The following is an 8,594-nucleotide window of genomic DNA, read 5'->3' as shown; positions in this document are numbered from 1 at the left end:
TATCTTTTTCGATTTCTATCAGTAAAAAAAATCTTACAATACCAATTTGTCAATTATCATTATGTCTCTTATGATCCATGAGAAATTAGTGACCAAACATATTTACTATTGACAAATATAATTTGATTGGTTCAATAGTTCAACTTCAACACGCCTCCATATTTTTTAGTCTTTACAATGCGCCCCCCGATTCCCCCCAAACTTCTAATTTTCACGGAGAACACATTATTATTCTAATTCTTCAAATTTCAAATTTCGAGAAAAATAAAGTGTTGGGTAACTTGGGTCTTCTACTTTTACTTTTCTTCTTTAATGAAACAACTTTCACTTAGGGGCAGATTAATTATGTTTAATATTATAAATTTACAATAATACGCATAACCTATAACACTATAATAAATAAAAAAAAGGATCAAAAGCATCAATTAATAAAAATTGTTATTCATATAACATACTTCCATCACCCTTTCTATAATACTATTTATTTATTTATTTATTTTTCTCCAATGGACCATTTATTTATCGCATTCTTAGTTTTGTCCTCTTCCTACCTTTTTTTTTATATAAAAAAATGTACAACAATAATTTTAATTAGTTATATGTTATATATGTTTCCTTCTCAGCAGCATGCCACGCAACATGAAACCTCTCGTGGGCTCACAACATGGTGGTTCTTGCTCAGGATCCCATTTTTTTTGTCTAAACATATTTTTAACCTGTCATTTCCTTCTTCCCAGAACTACAAAATAAAATATTACAAAAAAATAAAAAAAAATTCCTTGCGTTTCTTCTAGGCTTGTAGCTCTAGGATTAGGTAGCATCTAAGGTTTGTTTATTCCCGGAAATTAATTACTAACTCAGTGACTAATGATGCAATTTTGGCCTTTAAGTTAAATGAAGATTCTGCTCAGTTCATCATATCTTCAATTGTTTAGAACAGAGAACGAAGATTCTGCGCAGCATCGTAGAGACACGTGTGGTCTGCGTGAAGAAAAGCAGTACACGTTTTAGATGACATGTGACGTGTAAAGGTATTTGTTTTCCATGACCTATTCTATGTGTGTTCTCACTTCTCAGACTTGTTCATGGACTGAGTTAATTAAGCTTGCGGATCTAGTAGATAATCTTTTTTTCTTCTTCTTTAAATTCGTATAGTTATATCAGTTTTTGAGTTTGGTTTGTTATGTTTACGGAATTAGAGAGCCTTAATTAAAGGCTTAAACACATTGATCTCAAGACAGATGGCTAACTACATCCTGACAAATATGAAATATCAAGTTGAGTTTCTACTGTTATATAGACATACTTGGATTCCCAAATCTATTCCAAACACACCTGAGAATCTTGAAAAGCCTTTAAGCCACAACTTGTCAATTTCGGATTTCCCTGGATTGTGAAGAAAACCCGGGATTCAAAAAGAAAAAGCATAGACAAAAAATGAATTAATTAAGGTTCAATGAACCTGCCTAATCTCATACACTATGCTAAGACATGCCTTAGACATATTCTGAGTTCATGTCTTTCTAAATATATGTCATTGCAAACGGGATTACGTTCAAGTTTTAAAATTTATTTTCCCTTGATCATTGAATTAAAAACTCAAGGACTAACTAATTATTTATCTATTAGATAAAAAATGTATAGTTGATTGAATTTTCATCCCTAAAAAATCACATTTTTTTATTAAGTCCCTCATCATTTTTTTATATGTAGTTGATAAAATAGTTTTTATTACTAAATTGCCCCCTTCTATTTATTTTTAGAGTAAATTATACGTACAGATCTCCCTGTGTTTTATGTGAATAGCGACTTATATTCCTCCATTATTTAACATTACTTTTATTTAGGGGTGATAATAGGTAGGATTTAAGTAGGGTCTTATAATATTTGTTTTTATATCTGTATTTTAAAAAATTATTGGTATTCGGTCTCATAATACCCACACAGATAGAAACTTTAATCCTCATCTTCGTATTTATTAGGTACTTATATACTCACACCTACATTTGTGACCTACACTTTGCGTATGTATAAAGTTAATAAATCAATAAAAAGTAATTAAAAAATTACTATAAGTAAATTGAAAATTCATTCTTAAACAATTCAAACATAACACTAAAAGCATCCAAACATATGTTCAATTTTCACTGTGTGTAAAATTTATTTGGACCAATGACAATCATATATCACAAGTAAAATTAGTCTCTGATCTAATGAGTTAGAGAATACCTGTTGTCTCTAACTAGGACCAAAAATTAAAATCCACACATAATATTAAAATCAAGTAAACATAACATCAATTGCCCAAACTTAAGTCATAAATAAACAACACTAATAAAAATAATCATCTAACGATTCTCCAAGACCTCACAACTAAGTCATAAATTTACACATACAATAAAATATGTTAAATCTAATATCACTTGTTATCCAAAATAATATTTGAAATTTATAAGTCAATAAAAAAATTGCTATTTAAAAAAACATAGATAATATTAACCTTAACATAAAAGTGCTAACATAAAATTTACAAACTAAAATCATGATTCTATTCCATCATTCCAACATAAAAATACTTACATTAGTCCAATAATCTTAATTACAACATTAATACTTGAATTGAAAAACACAAATCATGGCTTTAAAATAAAAATTGAAGTAGAAAAATATAATTATTTTTTATAAATATATATATATATATATATATAATATAAATTATTTACTTAAATAACATATTTTATCATATTTTTAATGAGATGAGTACTATAATAAGTGTACCCGTATCCATCCATGCTACAACTTACAGATAAATACCTATTCACATTTCCAGTCCCAATAAGCGGACAAATATCCCCTGTTTGTGGATAATTTTACATATACTTATAAGATTTAGGTTCATTTTATCATTCTTACTTTTATTTCTCTAGTTGTACCTCTGTTAACTATTATACTGTTAATTAAAGGTATCGGGGCGTCACAAAAAAATTAGACTTTCATGATTACAATTTTTTTTGTTATTATATATTATTTTAATATTTTTACAACTCCGTATATCACACCATATAATCTTTCGGTTGATGTATTATGTGAATTTGGTTCATTTAAAGTAAAAGGAATGTATTTTCGAGAACAAAAATTATAATAATAATAATTAATTAAAATTAGTGATTAAGATTATAATTAATTGTAAATTTTATTCTGTATATATTTAAATTTATCAGAAATCATAATCATTATTTTTAATTAATGATTATAATTTATTTTTTAACGTGCATACTTTCGACAACGAAATTCTACCAGTTTCTTCTTATTGTCGTATTTAGTACAAAAGGAATGGACCTGTATTGGGTTAAAGCCCACAATACATAGTTTATTCGTAGGCTATTGCCTCCTGCACATTGAGGTTGCTTTCTGCACCTCCTTTATAGCTTCCAGAAAGATCAATCTGAAATGTAAAATTACATTCTGGAATGCACCATTTTCTTGGCTTTCAGAATAATCAATCCGAAAGGTAAAAAAACATTCCAAGAAGGTGCAGGAAGCAACTTGGAGGTGTTAGAAGTAACAACCTTATTAGTAAAGATACTCCTTTAACCAGGTTCATGTTTTTTTTTCACACTCCTTTTTGTTATTCTTGCAATCTTATTTTTAATTTCTTTTAGACAAGATATTTTTGACTGAAACAAGTTTTTATTGTGTTAATTTTTTCTTGAAAAATTTAACACAAATAAAACATGTTTCCACTGTACTAAATTTTGTACAAAAATTAATGCAACAAAAAATTGTTCTAGTTGTGCTTTTTATTTTAATACAAAACGAAAACTAACTTTTGTTGTGTACGAATACAAAAGGAAAAATAAGTTTCATTCAAATAAACTATAAGCAAAAACATGTGAGGGAGGTGAAGAACAAAATGAGAGACAAAGATGTGTGCATTGTGAGGCAAAAACAAACATAAGAACAAGTGATGAGTAGGGGTGAAGAAGAAAACGAAGTGGGTATGTGCAATAAGGGTGGAAAAATGGGTTGGATCCGTCGCACCAACCCATTTTTGCCCCTTTTTTGGTGGATGCGGGTTAAAGTTTTGTACCCACCAATTCAGCCTGTTCTAACATGCCTTGCTTGACTCGCCAATATGACTTGAGAGTCGGCTGGGTGGCTAAACCCGTTAACATATTTTCTTAATTATGATTCATATTTATTTTTATATTATGTGCATGCATTGTTAATGTTTTTTTTTTGTCTAAATAAATTGTTATTCAAAAATTAAGAAAGACATTTAACTTTCCAATAAAATATTATTATTTAGTACTTATTAACTATAAAATCAATCAAAATATATTAGCTCATTTTTTAGTGATTTTGACCCACCAGCCTATAACTCAATTTCCTTTATTTTTTTAGTGGACTATCTTGCCCGATCGAGCATAAACAAGACAGGGTGAAAGTTTCAACCCACCTTCTATCCGGGTCAACCCGCCTCAACCCATATTTGGTGGGTTAGTGATTGGGTGGTATGAGTTGATCTGCTTTACCACCCTTAGTGTGTGAGAGGTCATAGAATGGATGGAGGAGAGTCACAAGTTGAGGGTGAGAGGATTAGAGAATGAGAAAGTGAATGGAAGGGGGAGGAAGTGAGGGAAAGAAGGAGTTTTGTTTAAAACAAAATATTTGGGGTGTGAACTTAGAGAAAAAATAGGTGAGTATAACATGGGCCCCTTAACGATTGTTAAAAGGGATGTTTGAGAATCCCACGATAAAATAATTCGGCTAAGAATGTTTGATTTGACCCATTGGGTTTTTGTATGACAAAAAACTCTATTTTGATTGGATGGCGTCGAAAATAGAGAGAAAGTGAAATGTTGATGAACAAATAAAAAAAGAGAGAGAGGAAGACTCTGCTTGCTCTATTTACTTAATGATCGATACACATTGACATATATGACAAAATAAATTAGAGTTACTTTTAACATCGAGTTAATCTCTATATGTTTACTAAAAATCTCTCTCTCTCTCTCTCTCTCTCTCTCTCTCTCTATATATATATATATATATATATATATATATATATATATATATATATATTCGTTCTTCTTCCTTTTTTTTTTTAAATTAATCTCTGCCCGAAACTTCCATAGGAGGGGAAAAAAAGAAAAGTTTTTGAGGAGGAAAACGTTGTTTCCACTTTCATAGTTAGTGATACACCACAATATATTTTTTTTTGGTAGAACTTTTCAATTTTTTTGGTAGAGTGATAGACCACAATATAATAAAGCAGTAAATATTTTATGCTTTGTAAAAAGGTTTGTTAAGTATAACTGAAATATAAGAAATATAAATTATAAAAATTAAATAATTAGTTTAAATGATAAAAGATTGTTTTATTAATAATAAAAAATATGTTTTTGAAAATTTTAATATTAAAAACCTTAATATTGAATTTAATTGTTAAAATATTATCTTAATAGAGATTAGGAAACATTCGATTATTCTTAGTGTGCTCATTTAAAAATCTGAGTATTGATTCAAGGATTAAAGTGAAAAATAATTAATTGAAGAGGAAAAAATGTTAACTTAATATCATACGATAGTTAACTGACATGTGTTATAAAATATAAAAGACACATAATTATACTATACTAGAATGAGAATACATGTGTCTTTCTCCATCCTGAATTGCGTGTTGATCTGATTAATTCTTGTGTATTCTTTATCGAAATTGAATTTCCATTGACAACTTATTTATTAATTCATCAATTGTTAAATGTTTTGAAGATCCACCTTTATATATTAAACATCATAGTATACCACCAAGTGTGTGTAGTGTTGAGTTAGAAACTTGGGTATGTAGCAGTTGCTTTGAATACTTAAAGAGAAATAATTTTGCTGTTAGTCTTATTATATTTGAACAAGATTGTTTTCTATCCTTTAAGAAAAAAATTAATTCATAGTATATTATTTAAGTGTAATGTAATAAAAAAAGTAACAAATAATTCTTAAGTTTAATTTTTCTTAGTGAAAAATATTAATTATTGGTTTATTAATTTTTATTAGCAAGAGAATTCAAAAAGGTGATCATCCTTTACCAGTCAATTTTATATCTTCTTAAGTTCTATTCTTTTAGGTTATGAAACTAAAGGTTCAAATAATTATACCTATTTTTTTTTTTATAAAAAAATTGAACATTTAGAAACATGCATATTTATACTTATTATACATTACATTATTTAAACATACTAGGAGCATCGTTTCTGAATTCTGGGACACTAGAAAGTAAAACAATAGAAACATGAGAACCCTAATAATAGATGGGATCAGAAAACATGTCAAATAATTAGGAGCAAGGTGCGTGTGTTATCTTTATCTAGGATGCCTCTATTCGAGCTTTCCTTTTCTGTAGTGGGTGTATGCCTTTGATCACTGGCTCACTGCTGTACCCGATCCACCACCCCAACAAATATCCATGTCTTTACCAATTCGTTGGCACTTCCCAAATGCCAAAAATGCTAATTAAAGAACAAAACGAAAATCATATTGTTATACAGCTAGCTAGCTAGCTACTCAGGACCACCCACCTAGCACAAATTAAAATAAAAGCACCCACGACAAAAACAAAAACTGTACTACTAAGCTTCCTATACATAACTCCCAGAATAACTGTTTTAGGTAGTTAACTAGTTACATATTATCATCCATGTCACTAATTCTAAAATCATTTTTGGACCCTTTGGTTAGGTTGGCCTACCTAGCATGATAAACACTCACGTCTTTCAGGCTCAAAACACCTAAGTGATTGCAGATTATTAGACACAATAAGATAAACGAAAATAATGAACCGATTATATTGGAACAGTTGAACCTCAAATATTTAACCCAGTCACATTCCACAGATAAGGATGATCCTCCTTTTGTCACCCCAAGATTCACACACTATAGGATTTTGCTGAGGACTTTAGAGTTTCCGACTTTAGGGTCTCTGAATTGGGATGTGAACAATTTTTCCAATATTTTCTTTTTTTACATTAAATGTTGTCATATACTTGTTACTTTCTTATTTGAATACTTTTTTTGATGTGAGTTGTTTTCTTATTTGAATACATATTGTTGAATTTAATTAAGAGGACATATTATGTAGAATATATGACTCGATTAATTCATTTTCATGTATCATCAACGAACGGACAACGGTCCTTTGTAGTTTCTTCTCCGTTGGGGTTCTCAAGTCGCACACATTCCAAGTTTTGCAATTAATGAGTTTTGTTATCGAATTTTCTCATGAAAGCAAACCATATAAAAAGGAAGAAAGAAAGAGCACAAAATGACATCCAATAAAACATGGGGGCAGATTTCAATCTTTATTGCCATGCTATATTATTAAGAAGACTTGAGGGTGTGTGGGCCAATACCATGATGCATTGAGAAACACTGTTTGAATTTCACGTGCACTATTCGGAGTAATTGACCCTCATGAAAGAGAAGTGTAGTAGTAGTAGTAGAATAGAGTCCGTCAGTTAGACCTAAAAATGCCATTAATTGCCAACTTTTTTATACACGACAGTGTCCTTTGGTACTACGCCAATACAAAAAATACTCTTGCCGTTGAAACGAGGGCGCACCCACACCCTGACCCTGATATTTGACTTGCTTCATTAGTATCACTTCCATTTCAGCCATAAATGCACCCTTCAAAAAAGTCTTGTTAATTGAGAGACATCAAACCTTGCCACTAACTACCAATTACCCGAAAATTATGATGGTTGAAGGGTACGTTCTTTTGGTAGGAAGCACAGTACTACTTAATTAGTACTCGTGACCACATGGCCCCAGTGTCAATTTCTTACAAGAATATATATGAAAATATAAAGTTAGCACCAACAATAAGATGCAATTCACTTCATGGCATTGGCAATTGAATTATGAACCTTTTAATTAATTTTGTACTAATGTGACATATATGTGTAACTATTTACGGTGTGTCTAATGAAATAGTAATTTTGATCGGTGCAAAGTATCTATCAAATTTTAATACAGTAGTTGTGTACATTTGATACGAGTCACACCCCACAGCATGGCACAATTTCTCTCTACCTACGCACACTACATAACACAAGCACTATAGTGTGTCTTTGTATGACAATGTTTACCACTTTGGGTCGCATGCACAGTAAGGATGGGCCCGAGGCTGAATTAATAAAGGGTGAGTGGGGTGAAGTGAAGTGGGCTTTATTTGTCGGTGGTGAATCCAAGAAAGTTTCTTGCAAATCGTCAGAGGTCATAACTCATAGGGCATGGTGAGGTGTGACTCAATTGGGTGAGTGAGTGATGCAAAACTTTTCATGTGGTTGCTGCTGCAATGAACAACTTTGCTATGGCTAAGCATGACCATGATTTATTATGGATGTCTGGATATATGTAATAATCTCCATTCAACTTAATGCCTTTATAAACAGTTTTAACCAATTAAAATGGTTACATTTGACAAAATTTAATGGTTTCTGTAGATGTATTCAAATTGGGTGAGAAGAATTTCATCACTCATGATGGTTGTGCATAAATTGGATTAATCACTAGATACCAATATCTTAGGCAAAAAA

The sequence above is a fragment of the Glycine max genome, chromosome 17 (genome assembly GCF_000004515.6).
Source record: "Glycine max cultivar Williams 82 chromosome 17, Glycine_max_v4.0, whole genome shotgun sequence".
Taxonomy (NCBI): domain Eukaryota; kingdom Viridiplantae; phylum Streptophyta; class Magnoliopsida; order Fabales; family Fabaceae; genus Glycine; species Glycine max.
The sequence above is the reverse complement of the archived record's forward strand: the minus strand, read 5'-3'. Positions refer to the sequence as shown.